General features: G+C 38.3%; 1 long non-coding RNA gene across 3 annotated transcripts; it reads left to right on the plus strand.

Annotated features, from left to right (window-relative positions):
- The first annotated feature begins 2,121 nt into the window (after positions 1–2,121).
- LOC307010376 lies at positions 2,122–20,883 on the plus strand. 3 transcript variants are annotated; one of them, XR_013800179.1, is made up of 4 exons: positions 2,122–2,965; positions 4,588–4,770; positions 6,812–6,958; positions 18,454–20,126. It is a non-coding gene; the product is annotated as an uncharacterized lncRNA (long non-coding RNA). The 3 variants fall into 3 exon arrangements; XR_013800181.1 differs by lacking the exon at positions 18,454–20,126 and adding an exon at positions 20,590–20,883 and having other exon boundaries at positions 2,554–2,965; XR_013800180.1 differs by lacking the exon at positions 18,454–20,126 and having other exon boundaries at positions 6,812–7,232.
- The last annotated feature ends 3,056 nt before the right edge of the window (positions 20,884–23,939 follow it).

Genomic DNA, 23,939 nt, shown 5'->3' on the forward strand with positions numbered 1-23,939 from the left:
TGGCAGGAACACAGTAACCATTTTTCATGTGTTGTAAGCGATTTGAAAAGGCCATTCCATCTTCATTTTACAACTTCATGGTCTCTCTGGTATGTTCTCCACGCCGTTTCCCTCTGTCTAAGCACAGCTCTCACTCTTTCTCTCAGTCTTAAGGTGGTGGGGGTGAGAGGTCAGCATGGCAAGGCTGCAGATTAAGTTTCACATGACTGAGCACCTTTGTTGGGGCGGCCCACTAGAAAGGAAGTGTCTTGCATGTCTGAGTCCAAGAGGAGGACCGTGCAACTCCTCCCTCTGAGTGCTGTGCTGAGATTGGCCACCGTTGCAGCATGCATACCATACCCCCCCCACCAGCCTCACTGAGCATGTTTGCTCGTCCGAGGGGGGTGTTTTGAACTCTGCATGCTACACAATCTGGTTGATCTGCAGTGTCTCAGACCCTTTCATGAACTACAATATGTCTGGCCTGACACATGCTGCTGAATGGAAGGGGAGAGCCAGCAAAGGTTGCACTTGAGATTGAAGTCATATTCAGCCAATAAGGTCTGAACAATGTTCAGATGCTTATATAAGAGAATTTTACAAATGTAAAAACTTGAACCCTGACAGTGCAGACAGGTTATTTTGCTATATATTTCACCTGCCATTTTTATTTCATTTTATTTTTTATCTGTTATCAAAATATGTGATATGTTACATGTTATTCTCATACTAATATTTAGTAAAAAAGTAAATGCTTTTTTTAGGAGATGATCTTACTCAAAGTAAATTACAGTATAACAACGACAGTTCTTCTGTTCTGGAGCAACCAAATTAGCATTATTATTATTATATTTTTTTATGAAAACGTAGAAGTTAAGTTATCTGTAATTAAACATACATCACCATTCAAAAGTTTAGGGTCAGTAAAAAAAAAAAATTACACTATTGAACAAGGATGCATTGTATTGATCAAATTGACAGTAGCCTAATGACTTTTACATGTTACAAAAAATATTTTTCAAATAGGCTGCTGTCTTTCTATTCATCAAAGAGTCCTGTATTTTTTGCCAACTCAAACTATCTGGACATACAGATCAAATGCAAGTAAGAATCATTGTCAGTTCCTAATGAAGTTTGATCCTGTTCATATGATCCTGTCCATTACGAAAAAACAAAACAATACCACAAACAGCTGCTTACCTCACTTTCTCTAACTGTCCACCATCCTTATGTTCAACACTTCTATTTACAAACCGCGTCAAACCTTCCTGCCCTTTTACATTAACATGTGAACGTGTGAAAATCCCTTACATTAACCTGTAAAGACTAAACAATACATTGAATCTCAATGTCTGAAACCTGACTCTGTAGACTTCAGTTTATGAAGTGAGTGGATGAGGAGGTTTGCTCTCTGTTTCTGTCTCGCCCTCCTGCGTTAGGGATTTTCTGTTTACACACCACACCGTGACTATTAGGCCATCAGGGCCGAATTAATTTGAGCGATCGATACCCTGTTCATCAACATTTTCATTTCCTGCCTTGGCTGGAATAGTGGGGGCCCATTAGTTGTGGTGTCTTCAGCTAGTGACCAGTGTATTTGTGTTTGAACACCGATGACACATGCAAGGTCAGATAGATATTTATTTCAGTGAGGACACTCTACAGCCTCTAATTCAACATACACACACAAACAAACACACCAAAGATTATACTGTCCGACACTTTTTTTTTAAAACTCCAGTTCACCAAAACATTATCATGTTTATCCAAACCTGTATGACTTTCTTCTGTAGATTATAAAAGAGAATTTGAAAAATGTCAGGTTTTTCTTTTTTTCTTTGTCAGCAGGCCTACATGGAAAATCCTTTCACATTTATTCCACAGAAGAAAAAAGTCATACAGATTTGGAGAAACACACTGTGAAAAATATATCCCGTTAAATGTTGACAGTGTTTCAGGTAGGCTATTACGAGGTGGCATATTGGCAAAAAACATACAAAAATATTTAAATAAAATATAATCATGTAATGTTAAACCATTTACAGTTTTCACTTTGTATGGTAAGGTGTCTTACAGTTAACCGTAAAGCAATGTTTTTCTGTAAATATTACACAATTTTTTTTATTGGGTAATTCAATTTTGGGCGAACTATCGCTTTAATGTGTTTTTGTGTGTGTTTTGTATAGACATTATGTAGCCCCGCCTCTTTTTCAGTTCTGCGCTCGTTGTGTTCTGTCTTCCGGTTGTACATTTCCACAGTATCAAGGTAAGATTTTACGGATTTATGAATTAAACGCTTTAAAATCTTCCCGGTTTACTGACATTTGTTATGACATACAATGCTCATGATAACTTTCGTCAACCCTACAATTAGTAAATCCACTTCTTCACTAGCTAACTAACGTTACTCTGCGACAGCGAGCTACTGCAAAAACGGAAGTTCAAAGACAAAATTCTAAAGATGTTTCTCTGGCCCATAAGGTTTATGCTGGGGTTTGTGTAGTGTGTAGTGTGTAGTGTGTGTGTGTGTGTGTGTGTGTGTGTATATACTTGCTGACCTCTGTGCACAGCCCTAGAAATCAGTATTTGGAGTAGCTGATAATATCAGTGGTCTTGTCCTCTTGGAATGCTGTGGATGGCCACAGGTGCCTATTACTTATCATGCTAAATGATTCGGGTCAGCTCAGTCAACATTCCGGAACTCTCTTAGACAAGACCACTTTGGAAAAGGGGCCAAGAGATCCCCCTCTAAATCTTTCCTTCCCAAATGGGCCTTCATGTATAAGAAACTGAGTTTCAGTTTTAAAATAATGGATGTTTATGACCAGCAGATTTGAGTAGATTCTGATGCACTTCTCCTGCAAGGCTTGTTAATGTCTGCCACTTACCATCCAGCAAGTGGCATTAGTGCAGTGGTCCTCCATTTCCCAGGAGCCTCAGTTGCCCAGCTCAGCACTTGGTGCTTGTGGAGGCTTGTTAAACTGAGGTAAGCCTTTTGGGTCATCTACTCCTGTAAATTTTAACCTTTTTTGGTGGATTACATGTTCTAATTATTTTAAGGATGTGTGTGGAGAATTTCTTCTTTTTTTCTTTCATCTGACTCTTTCTCTCACATTATCAAGCTGACTCTGTTATTGAGACCAGGCCCAGATTCCAGGCCCTTGAGATGAGCTGTACTACTTTAAAGTGCTTCTGTACCCCATTACTGACTATTTCTGATAGCTCAGCTTTATGTAAATTATACAATTTCTACTCACACAACTGAGCCTTTGGTAAGCTCTGCCCTCTTTGCTGCTGTTGCTAACCCAGACAGGCTTTTCAGAATGTCCTGATGATGTCCATGAGCTGTGTGATTTTCAATTAAATGTGCGCATAGTGGTAAAACAACAGTGACAAGGCATTTTTTGCTTTACAAAAAAATACATTTTACGTTATTGGATAATTTCCATAAGTTTCCAAATTGTACAAACACAAGGACCTCTCATAGAACACATTAAGAAGAGCAAAAGCTTATTTGAGAAAATGGCAGGTGACAACAGTAAAATTTTATGGCTTATTGAAAGGTTCACACTTTAGCGCACTTAAAAAAAAGAGTAGGTTACTTATTACGTAATTAATATTGTTTCAAAGAATATAGTAGCTGTGAACTGCATGTAACGTTCGGACAGTGAATCAGTAATATCAGTTAACTGATATTAAATCATTGAAAATGTATCATGTTTAAAATATTAAATGCAATTAGCTGAACTTTAGAGAACTTTAGAACTTTAGAGAACTTTAGAGTCAATTTTGATGTAATTTCATAATTCTATTGTTTTTGAAATGTTATATAATAGACATATACATGAAATGTAATAAAGTGTACTGATTTAGATATACTGACAAGCATTTATGAAAAACTAAAATGTGCTTTAATGTCATTGCTGTTGAAACGTGTATTAGCCTATACTGTATTTAAACAAATTCGTAACTACGCATTTGAAATGATAAAGTTTAAATAAAGTTTAAATGTCATATCTAATAACACTACAGCTACAATTATAATAAAGTACTACATGTGCTTTAGTATATTAGTCGTCAACACATCAAAATAAGTGTACTTGAAAGCACGACAAGATTATTGAAACCAAGTGATCTGAAATTTATTTAAAGAAGCCTAGGCTATAACTTTTAATGAGTCATTATTACAATGTGCACTTTATCAAAGTGTACTTAAGTATGTTAAGAAATCATGAAATTATACTCCCTTTAAGTACACTTCGTGGCTTTAATTTCATTAAAATATTAGCCTATCTGCAAGTATTTTTTTTTTCAAATATACATTTAAGATTTGAAATCGACCTACATTTAATAGACTTTAGTGCACATCATTTTTAATCATACTAAAGTCATCTGAAGAGGTGTATCACATATTGAGTTCTGTTTTATGTGTGTTCACTGTACAAGTGTGTATGTTCTTTGTCTTTAGATCTTGTGGGTACTAAGAGGTTAACCTGAGCATGAGAGACTGACTCATCTATATCAATTTTTGTTTGTGAAACAGTGGAAAATGCCCGTAGGCTTATGTATGTGTGTGTGAAATTTTAGTTTCTCCTCCTCTTCCCACAGGCACACTTTGTACCTAAAGCTGAACCGGCCCCTGAACCGGCCCTTCTTCCGCTTATCTCTCCGGGTTGATCCACACCCTCTGCCCGCCGGCGCTGGTCACATGCTTGACCTGCTCGACTGGCCTGGACCACACCCCGTCCTACATACCTGCTCCTCACCTGCACTGTACTGAGTGACACTTTTGTAAGTAAACACGCACACATATGGAGCTGCATGCAAGCCTCTGCAGGAACTGAGAATTTGAGAGAGCAGGCAGCCCAGCCCAGTGGCCGTTTATTTGCTCTGCCATGTGCGTGAGGAGAGCCGATGATTGGCTCCCCTGTCATTAGAGCACATCGCCGTTGCTGTTAAACCTTCATCCACTAGATTAAAAACGCGGCAAGCCCTTTAATGTTCATGAACTTGCACACTGGAAACAATTACCTAAAAATAACAAAATTATCATAACCTGAGCCCCTCTCTGCCAAGGCAAAGGGCAAATAATTAGTGTGAGAAAGTGTGTTTTCATTGTGTAAAGCACACATGCAGTCGGTCCAAATTGCCAGTGTCTGTGTCTCATCTGGTCAGTCAATAAACTTTGCTGTAAAAAAAAAAGAAGAAGGCTGAAATGATTCCCTAGCAAATTATGCCTCTGTTTTTCTGTATTACATTTTCCACCATCGCCTACCATTTAATCTTTTCTTCAAAAGCTCATTAAACTCCAATGGTAATGAACATTTAATGAGAACACTTTAAACCTAAAGCAAACCTGATTTTATTTATTTTTATTCCCTTCCTTGATTCTAAACATTTTTAGCCTTTGTTTAAACTTGGTAAAGATCTCTCGGGTCACACCCGATCACAAGTAGTCAGCGATGTGTGACCACTTCGAATTTCGAGGGGAGGGTCTCTGATTTTTGGTAAGATAAAAAAAAAAAAAAAAAGTCTCTTATGCTCCACAATGCTACATTTATTTAATCAAAACTACAGTAAAAACAGTAATATTGTGAAATATTATTGCAGTTTAAAATAACTTTTCTGTTTTAACTTTTAACATATAGTTGTCAACATTGGAAGTGAATCAAAAAATTTAATCAAAGTTGTCCTAAGACAAGAATGGGTTTTGTTTCAAATTCATGTATAACTTTGATGAAAGGTTTTGATCCACATGTTGACTACTGTATTTTAAATATAAATTTTCAGCAGCCATTACTCCCGTCTTCGGTGTCACATGATCATTAAGAAATCATTGTAATATGCTGATTTGGTGCTCAAGAAACATTTCTTCTTATTATTAATGTTGAAAACAGTTGTGCTGCTTAATATTATCATTATCATGATATTTTTTATCATGAGTCTTTCATGAATTGAAAAATCAAAAGAACAGAATTTATTTTCAAAATAGAAATGAAAATTTTGTAACATTATAAATGTCTTTACTGTCACTTTTGATCATATAAAACAATACAATACGATTAAATTAAATTCTTCACCACAAATGCAATGGTCACCCAAAATGTATCTTAATATCAGGTGTAAACGAGGTAATATGTGTGATGACAACCCTCACAGTTTCTTTTTAAGGGGAAGCTTCACCTTCTCTTTTCATCTCTTTTCTCTTTTCATTTTCATCTTTTCACCTACACCTTTCAGTTGTTATGTTACCACTGTGATCCCGACTGACAACAGCCTGGCTCACAGGTGTGACGGTCACATGACCCCGAAGACCATCCTTCTCGAAGAGCACCTTTCTCTCAGAGGCTGTGGCGGTATGGCGGACGCCTGAGGATAGCGGGTTGATTGACGGGTTGCGCGGCGTGAAGGGGAGGGTCAGGGGCAAGCCAGGGGCAGCAGTGGGGGCCTCGGTGACTGACGCTGGCTCTCCGTGTCCTCCGGGCTCAGGGATTGAATGTCAGTTTCTCTAATAACGGGTTATAGTGAAAAGGTCAGCTCCAGTCATCTGACCATGAGAATAGAGAGAGAGAGAGAGAGAGAGAGAGTGAAAAAGAAAGGGAGAGAAAAAGAGAGATGAACGCTATGCCAGGGGCGGAAATTGATTGTCTGGCAGGGGGAAAGGAAATGAAGAGAAAAAGAAAAATGGAAGGCCGGTAAGCAAAGAGAGGGAGAGGGGTGGAGGACAGAGGGGTGTCATGGCCAGTCTCAGATATGCATGCCTGCTTTTTAAATTACCATCAGCGCTTTATTACTCTCTCCTCTCTCTGTACCCTCTCTCTGACTTCCACAGCACCTGAGAGAGGACTTCCTACTCACACCATCGCCACTAAATCTCTGCAAAATAAAAGCAAGAACATCCTGTGAATACCAAATCAGCCACAGCTAGGCCCACGCCGAGTCTGCGGAGCTTCATTGGTTGCTGCACTCCCATGGACAAGTAACAGCTTTTGGCATATATACTGATATTATGCAGTGATATAATTTGCGGAAAATTGCTTTAGCTAAATATGTCATGAACAACTATTTTCCTTCGATTTCCTGTTTGATATTCTATATGCTTGGATCAGTTTTTTTCCCAGGCTTTCTAGCTAGCACCCACATACCAAAAAGGACCGTCAATCTCAACATCTTAAGATTTTGTAGTAAACCAAACATGAATTTCTTTGAATATCAATTCATTTTGTTCTACTTGTATTAAAATTTTAATGCAGGTTTGCATCCTGTTTGCTATTTGAATTTAAAATTCAGTTACAATTTAAATTGGAATATAAAGAGCATTTTCGAATCAATTCTGAATGCTGCACAATGCAGTCTGCATTAATATAATTTAGCTATTAAATATTTTAGATAATTTAATAATGCTTCCAGCTATGAATAAGGGTGTTAAAGACATGTTAAAACATAACATTTTAAATTTGGCATTAAATGAAAAATTCACCCTGTTTTTAATGCATCTTAATGAACTTAATGTGAACGAATAATTCATGCTAATTTTATTTTAACCTTTTTAGTCAAAATGTCATAACTTAATTTACTGGTAGAACTACAGACTTTTCTCTAGTGACGTATGGCAGATTTCTCCAATAATTTAGTCTTAAACACTGTCCCTTTCTTACAATCTATAAAAAGTTCACATTCAGACCTGCCTCCATAAACAAACTTGAAGACGTGAAACTCACCGAGTGGTCAGGGGTGTTCACTGGTATGCTCACTCAAAAATCGCTGAAAAATATGCATTCCAACAGGTGTTTTACCATTAGTTGTAAAACTGTGGACCTATTTTTCCAAACGCGTCACACCCGTGATTCTTCCGTTGAGAGCTTGAATAATAGAGACTCCAGCCCAGTTGGTGGCGATAATGCACCTTTGCCAATTGCAAGCAAACCACGGGCATATACACAGAAGAAGCAGAAGATCGCTGTTTAGATAGCTTAGCCTACGATACCGCGAAATAAACCTAAAATTCTCGGGACAGGAGCATGTGTCCAAATTTTAATCTTAACCGTTCTATTTCATCAGATACGATCTGTAAACAGGGCGTTAAGTGTAAAATACCGAACTTGTCCTTTAACTAAGTCCCCATCCTAAATTGTGTATAATCCGTTGAATGTATGTTTCAAAACTGAAGAAATGATCTGTCGCTACTTCCATTACATTCTGACTTTAACATGACTTTCCTTTAAAATCAGTGTGAAAATGCACAGCAGATTCTGTTCAGTATTGCAATCAGCATAGCACCTTCAGCACTAACTGCTCTCGAATAAGGGGGGCTCTCTGATTGTGGTGACTGTGTATTCCTTCTCTAAAATTAAAAGTATCAGGTGACACATCAGCTTTATTTGCATCCATTAGTGCTCATCTGAAGCCTTTGGGACTCAGTGGAACAGTGGGGCTCTAGTTTTCAGGGGCTCTTTGAATATTGGCCCTTAGCATTTCTCCACTGGACTAAACACGGCCAGCTCTGTCAGAAACAGTTCTGCTCTCCAGTTACAACCACCAGCAATGACCCACAGGGTGGGTCAAGTGCTCTTTCCAAGGTCATGGTATGAGGGCAGAGGTGCGATTGGGGCTGGTAGCTGGAAGGAGGGGTGGACAACCTCCAGGGACCTGTTCCATATTGAGCCAAGATGGTGTGCAAGCCACACAAACGGAAAGCATCTTTAATGAATAATTGTTGCTGCTGTTGGTAGTTCATTTGGAACTCTTGTGAGAGACATTTTAAATATGTTTTTATCAACTGTCAAATGCTAGCAATAGATACTAACAGACTATGGAGGTGTCCAAAGTCCCTTCCCCTATACTCTTAAATAGGGCCCAGCCATTTGTAGTTGTGCCATTAACCATTGTGCACATTATCAAGTGCACTCATTTAATCCCATAATGCACCACAATAATGAGTGTACATCCAATGTACACTCAACATACCCATAATGCACCATGAGGGTAGTGCCGTATTAATTCCCACGCCTCGCCAATCTGTGGCTGAATTGTCCATCCATCCATTTTCCAAACCGCTTGACCAATGTCAGTAAAGCGCAATATTGTATACATTTATTTTTAATTGATTATTAAATTAAGGTTTATACATGCTAGTTTCCATGAGAGTTCAAGATAAATATTTTCATTATTACTAGAGTTGGCAGTTTCCTAAGTTTCAAATTATTATTAAACAGCAAGCACAAACTATGCAAAAGCTGCACTCAGTGTCCGAATTCGCTCACTTGTTTTCATTCACTCCTTCAACTGGACTATATTACTGGAATAATGTAGGGAATAGTGAATGAGAGTATAGTGGGTGATTTCAAACACAGCTTATATAGACTAGCTAACAAACACTAAAAGCCAGTGTTGCCAACTTTCTAATGGTTACTGTAACAAGGAGCTATTTTAATTATACTTACTGAATTACATGTACAGTAAACTGCTACACTTTTGCCTATTTAGATAGCATTAAGACGGCAAAGAGAAAAGTATGAGCAGCAATTCAGAGATAGATAGTTTATAGAACATGCATTTAAAGACTGGTTTCAGTCTGTTGAGAATTTTTTTATAATTTATATAGGACTTCTTAGCACAACGTATGCATTTAAAGTATCTGCAAATGGCTTTTGTCACTTTCTCCATATAATTTAATTAAAAAATCGTTACTATAATTTGATTGAGGGAGTCTTTAATAACAGTAAACTTCAGGAAGCGTAGAAAATGCCCACTTCACGTTAAAAGTCTACAGTACATTCGCTATTTTTCCTGACAAGAAAAAAAATGACCAAAAAGAGATGGGGGAAGATAGGACAGAAAAAGACTGGTAGCAGAGTCCACACCTCTCAGCACACACACACACGTACATGTTAATAACAGGATATTAAAGAGGTGAAATAATTAAGCTAACAAGTGAGCGAGTCTGACTAAGCTGTCTCCTAAGGTCCAATATCGATACATTAGCTTAGACAAGCGCAATACATTTTACATGGGGCCCTGGGAAAATGATTGATCAAGGCATAATAGCAGGCCCCACTCCTCTTCCGCCATTAGCTGGGTCAAGCTGGCAGGCCAGTTTGTCTGGGCATAGGTCAGAGCCATGCTATAATAGCTCTGCTGCCATTACCAGTGAGTCTGTGTGAAAAACTACCATTAATTAGCATTACACAGCTTCACACTCACACACACTACTCATTCAGCTCTCATTGACTACAGAATGGCCAGAACTCTGGCCTTCTCTCTCAGTGCCAAACACAGGCACACAGCCATCCTCTCATTTGGACAGATAGAAAGAGATGTAGGGAATTAAGGGGAGAGAGAGAGAACGAAAGAGAGAGAGAGAGAGACCCGGGGTCTGACTGGCTGCCCGCTTGCTACTCCCGTTGGTTTCACTGGCTAATTGAATTGGCTTGTCAACAAAGCCGTTGTCATTCAGTAAGTGAATTTGCTGTATTATTGCGCATCACAGCTGCTGCAAATTGTCTGCTATTTCCTGGAGGCAAAGGCAGCCCCCATGCACTGTCACAAAAAGCATGAGATACCAAAAAAAAAGAAAAACAAATGAAAGTAAAAAAGCTAAATGATATAAACAAACAGAAACAACAGGGGCACTACAGACAGCGAGCGAACAGAGGGAGATTCAGGGAGCAGGGAGATGGGCAGGTGTAATTGCAGCACTGTTGTTTCAGCTGGGACTCAAAGAAAGAGCCCACACTGGCACAATGGCTGTGCCCCCTGGCACTGCTTGTAGGCCTGTCCGTACCCCTACCCATTCAAAGAGCCGGCTTTATCATTCTCAATCTGTCTGTCTCTCACATGCACGCATACAAACATTGAGGTGGCCACTGGGTTCTTTGTCTGATTCTTTGAGGTGCACTCAGTCATTTTTTTGTTTATGTTGTGCCGCCCGCTAGGACACATCTTGGACTTAACAACACCAGTGCAGATACGCGTGCACATGACCCTGGGCTCATGTGTTTACAGGCTAACCTTTAGACCGACTCAGTTTGTTGGAAATGACTGTGTGTGTGAATCAATCCTCTGTAAAACATCACTGACTGCACAAGCTGAGGATTTATTGGATGTTTGCTTGTTTCTCACCCCTGAAGTAACCGTGTTAGGTAGTATATGTGTGTCACTGTGCTGTTTACTCTGCCATGGTCACATTTAGATGATCTGCTTCAGCGGAAGGCTTTTAAAAGGCCTTCAAGGCCATGGCCTGATTACCGGACACTCACATACTAATCTGCTGAGGGCAGCCACATGACACTCTCACCATCCTCCTCTCCCTCCCCTTCTCCTTCTCTCTTTCCTCCACCCACATTTTTAACCAGAGTACCCTTGCTCTGGCCTGACAAGGTTACGCCACTATGCAGTGAGTATCTATTGATTTCCACCATCAAAGATCCCTGCAGCCAGAGACGGCTTTGCTGCTTCAGATAACACTCTGTCTTTCTTCTTTAAACCTCTCTCTCTCTCTGTCACACACACATAGAAAAAAAACGTCACAGTTGCCTCAGATTTCTGTCTCTAACTTCTCTCAGTTTGCATGATGTGTCTTAGTGTTGAGTGTTATTAGCTTGGCCTTAGGGACTGGCCACCCTGGGGTCACATTCATTTTTCTCAAGTGCAGGTTTGTTAATCGCTGTAAATGAATTATACATTGAAAGACCAGTCTGGTAAACCTTAATAGAGAAAAACATGCTGCTACCTTAAACATTTTATTGAACGCTGTCCATTTCTGTTAACAGTCATCGCTCATGCATTCTTCCATCAATGCAGATGGAATACTGTATTTAAAATACTTTGATAGAGTTTCCTGAAATGGGTTATACTTCTAAGTGGTGCTGCTACTGAATCTACAACACTCTTATGAACAAGTCTTTTTGAGTGAATCAACAACATACTGCACAACCAGGGTAGTCTGATTCATGAATAGTTGGCTCTTGTGAACTGATTCTTTTGAGTGAATCAACAACTGATTCCTGCATGACTGACTTGGAGTTTTTTTTTTAATGTGAATAAAAAATGCATACTATCTAATACAGGCCTACATCTACAACTAATTATAGGGCCTGAATTAGCTTGTCTGACTGGTTGTTCATATAACATGAATGAAATATATTTTTTCATGTTTTTTTGTGTGGTTTGTTGTTTAAATATTATTTAATATATAAAGGTTTTAATCTGTGGATGTACTACATCCGCCACATTGTCATTATCGTGACCTAAGTTGACGGAATTCGACGGAAGTGAATCAATCAAAACTAACTTTAGCTAGAAAATAACATTATTCAAGAACCGCTATAAAGCCAAACCAATCTCTGTTACCTTAAATTATACGTTTATCTCTGTAAAGCTGTTTTGAAACAATCTACATTGTTAAAAGCGCTATATAAATGAAGATGACTTGACTTGACACTGCCATTCACAAATCTTCTCCCGTGGCCTCAAGGGATAGTAAAGTGCACAATTTAGATTCTAACTGGAAGTTGTGTCATTCTGATCCTTTTTACCTACCGGTTTATGAAAACTGTGAATTCTGACATACTTTCTTTTTTCTTCTGCTATATAGTTGGGAAGTTTGCATATTCAGATGTAGCCATACAGTCCGATTCCCTAACAAGTGACTATTATGAGGCAGTTCTTTTTAGTGAATCAACAACATAAAGCACAATCAGAATAGTCCGGTTCCCAAACAAATGACTCTTATCAGCAGGTTCTTTTTAGTAACATTTTTTTACCACTAAGTGTAAGGCTTAAATAAGCTTATCTGACTGGTTGTTCACATGACAGATTGTATCTTAAGATACACATTATGAGTTTTGTCAGCAGTATTTTAAGATATTTTAAGATCTTTCCAAATTTTTATAAGCTTAATAACGGTGTTGGATTTATGCTACTTCTAAAGAAAAGTGATATATGATTTAAAAGTCTTTAACATGTATTAATTATTTAATGATCTTATCAATTGGCAATGGAATTGCTCCTCTTTTTTGGGTATTTATTCCATAAAAAACTTCCATAATTTCAATAAAAATTCTAAAAGAATTTTCAGTGGAACTTTTAAGGTAATCAGTAAGAGAAATCAAAACCGGAAAATCATCCCAGAGCCCATTCCTAATAATAAAAGTCAAATTTGAAGAGGAAGACTTATACCTAGGAAAGAAAAAAAGGTGTATTGGCAGGGCGATGCACAGTAAAAAGGTATATTGAAAAGTGGCACCATCCTTGTTTAGCGTTCACAAAGGGGAGAGTGTGTCCAAATTTAGGTTTAGAAATTATTCATAAGATTTTAAGTCATGGCATCATTCGCTTTTAGGGAAAATTAGATTTTATTATGCGGTTGCTTATGAGCGACTCCCACCCCAGACAGAGGAATGAATGGCTTAATGCCAAGGCCAATTGAGAGACACTGTTGAGGGCCAGGGGGTAGATTTTCATAAATTATTCATCATTATACAAAATAATCCTTAGCAGGATTGGGAAAGGGGGCTGAAGCGACGGTTGGGACTGGAAGCTGTTTTTTGGTTGGGGGGTGTGGGGGGTGTTTGAGGATTAGACATAAAATTGTCTTTCATAGCATCCAGGTCCAAACAGTCTCCTCTGAATATGGTTTTCTGTGGCTGCAATGTAACGGTCATGATGGCCCGGGATAGTGGACATATCAGTTGTAGATGTTCTAGAAGTGCGTGCTGACCCGGTTGAGCTGAGTGCTCTTTCTGTGAGGTGCCCCCCTCTGACTGGAGCCCCACATTCAGGCCAGACACTTCATCACGACCTGGGGTGAGACTCAGACACACCCCGCCATACAATCGCATGGACACACACACCAGGGCGCACCCTCACATGCAATCATGCACACACAGACATGTGACACACATATACTACAAACAAACCCCACACCCATGTTAATAAACATTTACTTTATTATTTACATGTAAAGAGTGAAAGAGAGAATGAGAAGAGAGAGATTGGGTAAAAAGATTACCAGTATGGTATACAGTATACAGTATAACATAACAATGTTACAAGTTAGATAATGTCACGTAAGCGGTCATGAAGAGAGACGTTCCAGTCACTTTCCATAAATACTATACAAAATAAGGCCTTACTCTTATAAAAATAATATGTAAACTAGTATAGTTATTTATAATTATTTTATAAAAAAATAATCATAAGAATAAATAAATAATTTGTATTTTCCGGTCAGTAATAGGAGGTATTTAACCTTCGGAAAATGTTGATTATGAACCCAAGGAGGCTAAATTGAATTTTATGTGAGCTGATTTATTTTGTATTGATTTTGTATTTTTTAATGGGGCTTTGGATAATTTTGCAACCCCTTTTCTAGAATTTGGGACATTTCTAAATAAAATCTAAAACCTTGCCTTGAGTGAAAATTAATCATGCAAATGCAAAATGTTTCTATACATTTAAAAAACATATTTTTCCTACAATAACTTAAATAATTCACTTCACAAATGCAGTCAACTCTACAATTTGTGTAAAAATTGGAATGAGATTATTGATGTTTTCCTGTCATGCTGTAGAAAAGCGGCAGTGTTATCCATTAATATTATTATTAGAGGTAAATTTTTTTCTCATTAAAATTAGTTTATTTATAACATGTTTATTTTTACGACACTTTTAAATATATATGATCTGTTCAGTATAGAATATTTGTCAAAATTGTCACCTTGTTTTATGATTTTAATGATTAGATATTCTATTAGTAAATCTCTGTTTTATGGGGGATTCAAACATTGATATGTATAATGTGTCATGCTTTTAATAGGTACATTTAACATTAGATAATATCTCATCACATCTAAGTAATTGATTTGTGCATAATGCTTAGAAGAACGGTAAACCAAAGTACCATATTCCTGGAATGTGTCTGCATTGCTTCAGCGTTTTAGTCTGGAATCCAGGATGATATGAAACCCCCCTCCTCTGTTTCTCAAGGACACAAACAAAAAGTTACTCTTATTAACACTGCAATCTAATTCAATTTGATGCCATCTGCTACTGCCGGCATGCAAGCCACACAGAACCATCACCCGTTCCCTGATGAATCCTCAAGTGGGAAAGTAGGAATGTCCTTCAGTGGTGACTCAGAAGCTAATGGACTGTACACATTATCAGTGCTGTTAAAAAAACAAAAAAGCACATCGAAAACCCAAGAAAACAAGTTCACGAAACCATTTTTATTCTGGTCAACTCCCTGTTAATTTTTTTTATCTCTATGCTGGTCCAGAGTTTGCAGCCATGCAGGGACACCAGCATCAAAATAAATACTGGTTACTTGCAACAGTTTTCTTTCTTCATGACTGTGTGAGGCTAAGCAAAACCCTCTCTTTAGACTTTTTTTTTTTTTAAATATATAAAAAGACGCCAAATCGTATATATTTTACTATCCTGTTACCAAATCCATACTTTTTATGACATATGAAATCGTGCCATGTGCTTTAAGGGTCATGTGCAAAGGAGCCTTATCAAAACCAGGTGTTGAAAATCATCTCGTTTCAAAGTCAGCGTGAACCCCGCTGCTCACATATCCGTTTGTGTTCATCTCCATACAAGACCTTAAACATCTGGTCCTGAAATATTTGTAAAAAAAAAAAAAAAAAATCAAGAACAATGTTCACTGATGGAGAGTTTAGCATTGGAGCCAGAAAGCGGCTTTTAGTCTTGAATCAGAGTGATAATTCTCCCCTGTCACCCATTGCACAGGGTTGTAATTACTGTCCCTCTTGTGTGAAAGGCCTAGACTGATCAGTCTCCCCCCGTTGGCTCACCTCTTCTCTGTAACTGTGAACAAATGGCCTGAGAGAATTCAGAGCTCCTGTGGCCTGCTAAAGGGCCCTTGATTTATGAAATTACTGCAAACATGATTGAGGTAGTGGTGATGATTATTGTAATAATAGAGCCACTTGATGAAAAAGAGTCAGCGCTAAACTAGGCATACCTAATGAGGACTCGCAGATTGGGGGATGCTTGTGCGAAGAGTGTTTTACATGAGAATGAGTGTGTCAGTTCCCTCTCTCACTTTCTCCATAAGGAATCGGGAAGTAGTTTGGCTGGGGTGAACCAAATGCAATGTGGGAACACCCCCTCCCCCCCAATTCAATTTACCGCTAAATTCAACTGGCCATCATCACGCTTTCGACAGATAACCATATACAGTACAACAAACATTTTAACCCTGAACTCTATTGGACTGCAATATAATGAAAACACAACACTGTTTTGTATGCTTCATAGCTCACATTGGTAGAACGTCCCTAAACAGCTGTTTATCATATTAGCAGTAAAACTTAAAACCTTAACTTATTAGTAATAATAATAACAACATCATTCAGAAGTGTGGGGTCAGAATGTTTTTTAAAAATGTTTTTCAAATAAGTTTATTATGCTCAAACATGTTTGATAAAAGAAAATTGTCAAATTGTGAAAATAACTGTTTTCTGTTTTAAAGGGGTCATGACATGAGAAACCAAATTTGCCTTGATCTTTTGGTATATAAGAGGTCTTTGTACCATTAAAACGTCCTGCAAGTTTCATAGCTTAAGACGTCCTCCCCATTATAAACGAATCATTTATTTAATCAAGCTCTAAATACAGCTCGTTCTGGATCCATGGTAAGAAGTGACGTCACGGTACGAAGTGACGTACCAGCGTTTGCATATGACCGCCTCCGGCAAAAGACAACTACGCTTAAAGCGCAAGGCAACTACGCTCATTTCGTATCGTTGTCGCGCCCGCGCGCTGTGCGCGTCACAAGTGTTCAGTCGACGGACAGCGAGTGGGTCTGTGTACAGGGAAATTACGATGCCACGCAGATGTGCTGTTCCTGGCTGTGGACAAACAACATCTTTGAATACGCTGCGAAAGATCCAGTCGTCAGGGAAAAATGGATGCACTTTATTTTTTGCGGACGTCTCAGTCACGGCAGTGTTAGTTTAAGCGTTTGTTCTATACATTTGAAGGATGACTGTTTTGAGAACAAATCCCAAAATGATGCTGGCTTTGCCAGAAAACTGTTGCTCAAAGTCCGTGCCGACTATTCTGGGCTCAACATCGACGACGCAAACTGTAAGTAATGTGTTTAAAACTTTAAACTACTTTTTAAATACGCCAAATCCGCAAATGTTCTGGCTGGGGGCGTTAATAATTGATGCATAGGCACTGACGTTAGCCAATCATAACAGTGGGCGTTAACACTGAACTCTTAAAGGGGAAACACCCCCAAAACAGACTGTTTGAATCAGAGGATGAGAAACAGGGTGGGAAAAGGTCATAAATCACTACATTTTAAAAGTTTTTTGTAAAAAAACTATAGTAATACTATATTTGCACCTAAGGGAACATAATAATAAAATAAAAAAAACCATGCCCCTTTAATATATTATAAAATGTTATGCAAAGTATTTTCAGCATACATTACTCCAGTCTTCAGTGTCACATGATCCTTCAGAAATCATTCTGATATGATGACATGGTGCTCAAGAAACTTGTTTTTTTTTATGAAAACTGATCATTGTTTTTCAAGATTCTTTTGTAACATTATAAATGTCTTTACTGACACTTTTGATAAATGTAATGTGTCCTTGCTGAATAAAAGTAAAAAAAAAAATTTCTGACCCCAAACTTTTGAGCAGTAGTGTACATACACAAAATATATAAAATAAGATACATAAAAAATTATTACATATATATTAATTGTTATATTTTTGATTTGATATTTTATTCTAAATATATTTCGCATGAATACAAAATATTTACATTTATAAAATATATCAAGTTATACATTTTAAGATTTAATGATAATGATTAATTTAAAGGATAGTTGATGACTTTTTAAATATCTCTTAGTAGTGAGTTCCACACATTTAGGGCATAAGAGGAGAAAGCCCTGCATGTCACCCATAGGATAAAAAAAAAATAGTTTGAGAAACAACTAACATATACATTAAGCAAAATTAAGTTAAATGAGATCCAGACTGACATCATCATGTTTACGAAATAGATCAGATTTAAGAGAGGATGTTTCAGTAATATGGCCCTATGCAGGTCTCCCCAAAAACCCACTAAACCTCATCTGCAAGGCTTGTCTGCACCCCATCCTGCATCCTCCAGCACCCCCTCCTGCCCAGGCTCGCTGGACCAAGCAGAGCGGCTGTGTGTTAAGAGCTATTGAATAATAGTGACCTTTAATAAAGAAGGGGATCCCCAGACTTCTTTCCCAGACACGCACTGACCTTTCAAACCAGACGAGGGCCAAGAAAGGAGGGGGCAGGGAGCAGGGTTCAGAGGGGGGTGGGGGTTTCTCTAGGGTTTCAGACTGTGGACTTTGAACTGGCTAGTCCCCGCTGTCCTGTTGTGTGTTTCACTCTGCCAGGGATCTCTCTTATCCCCTCCTCTTTCCCCCCTCTTTTTTATTGTGTTCAGGGAGTGTTCTGCATGCTGAGGCCTGAGCTGCCGGGCCTGAACCCTTGCTAATCAATTTCTCTGTGAAGACGAGTTCAGAGGCAGGACGAAGAATGCAGCCCGCGCTCTCTGACATCACTGGCTTTGACACTTGTGTCATTTCAGACAACGCTAAAGGATTACACCAAACAAGAGCAAAGACGCACAAGAGAGACTGTGCCAAATTTGAACCCCTCTTTGTTTCAAGACATCCCCGGCCCATGAAAAATAAACAAGAGAAAAAGTACATCGCGGGCGACACCTGACACTGAATGCTAAACTGTCACTCCGCCCCAGCCATTCATTTAGAAAATGCTGAAGTGGGTTGCCATGTCCTTTTGTTATCTTCCTCTCTCAGACAAAACAGCCCTGTACACTGTACACTGGCTCTTAATGAATACCTATTGTCCAAACACTTCAGCTAGCTCAAACAGCCCTTTAAGATGCCCATGAAAAAACTGGGTTGGAGATAAAGCTTCGGGTCTGCGTGACATTCCCTCCTAGAAAAAGAGGTAAGCTCTTTCAGACGACGCAGACGCTGAAGGTCATGTGAAGGATCTTGCGTGGTTTTCTCCCCACATATCAGCGCTTAGGAACAATGGTATGCATATGAGCGCCAAGAACCATCTTGTTAGCTCTGACCTAAGCAATACTTTATTATACCGTTTACGGTGTCATTTTCTTGCAGCTTTGTTTCCATATATGTAATTTTTATTTTTATTTTTTTTTATCTGGAATCTATAGTACATTGTTATTGCTGGTGAATGTAATGATGGTTCTATTCAAGAGTGGAGTAAGGACAAAACCATTAAGACGGTTCTCATGGGAAAGGAAACAAATGATATCTCTCGGACGTCTCAATTGTTTCTCCCACACACCAATTAAAAGAAATGGAGAGTAAATTGAGATGTTTACTGAATTCCCTCTTAGATGTTTCTCTTGAGAAAAATACCTCAGTCATCTGACATCTCTTAGAGCATTTCACAAAGAGTTCTCAACAATCAAACATCTGAAATTTCAACTCAAACGTTTCTCAACAAATTCTTCAAACACCAAATCAGTTGAGCTGAATCCACATTCATTTTTATAGTGCTATATTCTTATTTTATGTCAAGAGTTGTCACATTTGCTCTATAAGAGCAACCCAAAGAAATACAATTTCCTCTGGTTTATTATAAAAATAAGCTCATTCTTGTGGTCGTGTCCTGCACTTTGTAGTATATATGACATGTATGATATGACAGCTGGTATTTCTTTGTACTTGATTCATGTCTGCGCAGGTGTGTTCTGTAGAATGTACTTGATATGGTACAAGGGTTTTTGACACTTATTTCATACTGTATGCACGAGATTCCACTGACCTTGGTCAACTGGTACAGTGTGTTCCTTTCATCTAACCCCACATTATGGGAAGGTTAGTTTATGGCTATATATTAAAGCCTAAAATTAACCATTCGATATGTCACAAAAATAAAACCTCCCTGCAATGTAGGCTAGTTTTTGGTTATAAAATAAAACCGAAACATAACCATTACAGAGTGTTCTGTAACACTTTATTTCAGTAATCCACTTTAGACAAACTATACTAACTATAGTCAGTAGACTGCCTGCTTAATATCTGTTGACTCTTTATTGTGATGCTCCCCCAACAAACATTCTACTGACTAAGTAACTTTGCAAGTACATGTCCAAACCTAATAGTCATGAGAGTTAGCTGTCATGTTGTTTTGAATTAATTTGTTATTTGACATAGTTGCAGTAGAATGTCTAAAGTGGACTATCGGAATAAAGTGTAAATGAACGTTGTCTATAGGTTCTCTTTAGGTGGTCACAAAAACCTCTCTAGGAAAGGTTAGTTTTTGGTTGCAAAAAATTGAAAAGAACATTTCTAGAATGTTATTATTTGGTTCCCAAACCATATAGGAATGTATGTCTCCTCCTCTTTATCATCATCACCTCTCTCTCTTTTTCTCTCTCTCTCTAAGAAGAGACCTGCCATCATTGGCCTGCTGTCAGCTCAAGGACGTCTCTCCACCCCATGCACAGTTTTATTTAAAAAAAAAATCAAAGCATATCGACTAAGAAAAATAATAACAGTAACTTTTTTTTTTCTCCCAGGGCCTGTCTGGTAATGGGGGTAAATCTGGCCCACTATCTTCACCTCGTCTAATTGCTTGCAGCATGACAATTGAAATGGAGAGAGGAGAAAATCTCAGGCTGTATTGATCACATATTGGCCTCTATTTCATCAAGCATCCCCTCGCTCTCCTCTTCGCATCCCCCAATTTACACCCTTGATTCGAGTTGCTGTGTATGAGTGTGCTTCTGTGTAAGAATGTACTAGTGTGATGAGTGTGTGTGTGGGTGTGTTTGATCCTTGATCAATATCTGTCCCCTTGTGAGACCCTGTCTAGCCAGTTTCCTCCTGCTCTTTGGGAGTCTAATGAGTGGCCTTGTCGTTGTAGGACAGGGTCTTCGGCAAACGGCCAGGCCCGGCTCACTACCTAAGAGAGGGGGAGAAGCCTGTGACCTTAGACCCTTTACCAAGGACAAAACCAAGATGGCAGATGCAGCATGTTTTGGAATGTGTTTATACTACACACCAATACAACAAAAGTAGGATCCTCTTTAGAATTAAGCACATATTACAAATTTTAAAAAACTGTTCAAAACATTGGGGTCAGTGAGACTTATTATTATAATTTTTTCCTTTTTTTTCTGCAATCACATATTTATTCAAAAGTAAGAGCTTTTATTTGAAATAGAAACCTAAACATTGCAAATATCTTTACTGGTCTTTTGAACTTTCTATTCATTAAAGAATCCTGAAAAGATATGTCATGTATTGAGCAGCACAACTGCAAACATTAAGCAGCACAACTTCTTTGCAACATTGACAATAATAATAATAATAAATGCTTCTTAAGCATCAGCATGTTAGACTAATTTCTGAAGGATCATGTGACTAATGGCTGTTGAAAATTCAGCTTTGCCATTGCAGGAATAACAGCACATGGCCATGATGCTTTGCAACATGAACAGCCAATCATATACTGAGATGCGACAATGTATTTATATTCTAGCATCTCTTTAACTAAACTTGCCTGTATGTGTCGGTTATCATGTGTTAGCATGCAGTAAGTTGATAGATATCTAACATAGTTCAATGCTTGTGTGACCTTGTATGGGTACACAACATTTTTAATACACTTAATTAATACACTGGTATACACTTTTCCACACTTCTTCACACTGTCTATAGTCTGGGTAGCCGTAATCGCTACATGGTTGCTGTTTCTTTATTGTCTTCATGGCTGTGAGATTGCCAGCATGTGACATCAGTTGAGGAGCTAATGAGGGATACTTTAAAGCCAGCTTTTCTTTCTCCTCTTTCCTCTTTTTTTTTTGGACACTGACTCATTAAAGCTGGCCCGTTCTTTAACCGTTGTCTTGATGCTTCTTTCTTTTTTAAACATCCTCTGTGCCCTGGTTTGACTTTATGGTGTATCTCCTAAGCTGTTGGATTATCTTTATCCTGCACTTTCTCTCCGGTTCTCTTTCCCTTTCATTTTACTGGTGAGATTCAGGAATACATTTCTAATCAGATGTCAAAAAAAAGAAGGAGAAAGAAAGAAAGAAAGGAAAAGAATGACTAATTGAAGCGAGGGATTTCTCCTGATCTGTGCTCGGTTGGCTGTACTTACAGCTCAGTCAACTTGCCCTTCATTTCCATGCCTTTATCTGAGAGCCGAAAGAAGAACGCCCGCCGTCTCCAGAACATTCTGCTCTTTTACTGTTCACACTGATACTACAGCTGTGAATGTTACCTGCACGTGCAGACACTGCTCTGTCTGGTTGAGTTGGTCGAAAGGGGACTTGGAAACACTATTTTCATATAGACATAGTGTAATGTTCATGCAAAGATCCATCCCATGTCCGCCCAACCCATCTAGGAAAACAAACTTGCAAAAATGTTCCATTCAGAAATTTTCATTGTACCGTCACACTCATGAGCACATTAAACAACCGGCCATGTTTACACATAAATTACTCATAACATAGTCTTAAAGGAACAGTTCGCTAAAAATATGCAAATTTAGTATCAATAATTCTGTTCAAAAACAAAAACAAATGATTTGATAGCTACAAATCAATGCATTCCATAAAGGCCACCATCAGGAGCCAAAAATTACATTAAAGTATGTGAACATGGCATGTCTATTTTCACACGACTGGTTTGCTTTTTTGAAGGACAGACTTCTCAAAAAAAAAAAAAAAAATCTGCCACAATTTACTTACCCTCATGTTGTTCCAAACCTGTATGATTTTTCTTCTTCTGAGGAACAGCTCGCTCACTCGCTCACTGAAATGGTTTTCATAGACTTTCCATAGATTTAATGATTTTTATACTGTACAAACTGTACAGACCCCAACCCTAAACCTACCCATCTAACATTTTTAGATTTTCCAAAAAACATAATTTAGTATAATTTATAAACTAGTTTCCTCATGAGGAACAAAAAATGTCCCCACAACTGCAAGGATTTTTGATATTGTCCTTATTACACGTTACATGTAGTTACTGTAGTGATAACTATAAATTATGCATAGTTACATGCAACTAACCCTATAGTAAGTACATGTAGTTAATTATTATTACTCAGTACTTAAATGTATAATTACACTGTAATACAGACATCTTAAAATAAAGTGTAACCCGTATGGTATACCTGACCCCCCCTCTAAATATATTTTTGTTGTGCTTCAAGACAACACATGGGGAGTAATTTTTGGGTAAACTATTTCTTTAGACTTTAATTCTCAAAACATTTCAAAGAGGATGGAAAATTCTTTAAATTACGACTTGCAGTATCCTTCACTAACATTAAAATTGGACTTTAGGGGAAAAATGCTAGAAAAGTTTACACACTGCCCCTTTAAGAAAGCAAGTAAGTTTTAGTAAAAAGTGTTAAAATGTGGAAATTGGGCTTCATGAATACATGGGTGTGACAAGGGTGCCGTTAAGGTAGAAAGTGCTCAGAGATGCAAATGTGAGAAAATAAACGACGGAGGGAACAGTATAGAGGAAGGTCTGGTCATTATTTAGTCATGTGGTGGGTAGAAAGAGGTCGGCCGTTCTCCTCTGATAAGGCAGTTCGTGGAAATCTGAAGTGGTTAGCCGTTTGTTGCTTCTTTCCCTTTTTTTCACCATTTCCTTCAGCATAGTTACTCAAGAGGCCATGGTCAGCTATGACAGACCGATAAGGAAATAAGGGGTCTGATAAACGTGCGCGTGGAGGCCGCGGGGAGTACAGTCGGGGAGGAGAGAAGCCAGCAGAATAAACAAAGCAGTGCCCTGCTCTCTGTTAAAGAGATTAATTGCAGTGGTGACACCTTTGCCATTGACAGGCATCAACAAGGAACTTGTCTTTGACTTTGTCTCATTGTGGGGAGGAGCAGCATGCGTG

This window comes from Phoxinus phoxinus (assembly GCF_949152265.1).
Source record: "Phoxinus phoxinus genome assembly, chromosome: 14".
NCBI classification, from domain to species: domain Eukaryota; kingdom Metazoa; phylum Chordata; class Actinopteri; order Cypriniformes; family Leuciscidae; genus Phoxinus; species Phoxinus phoxinus.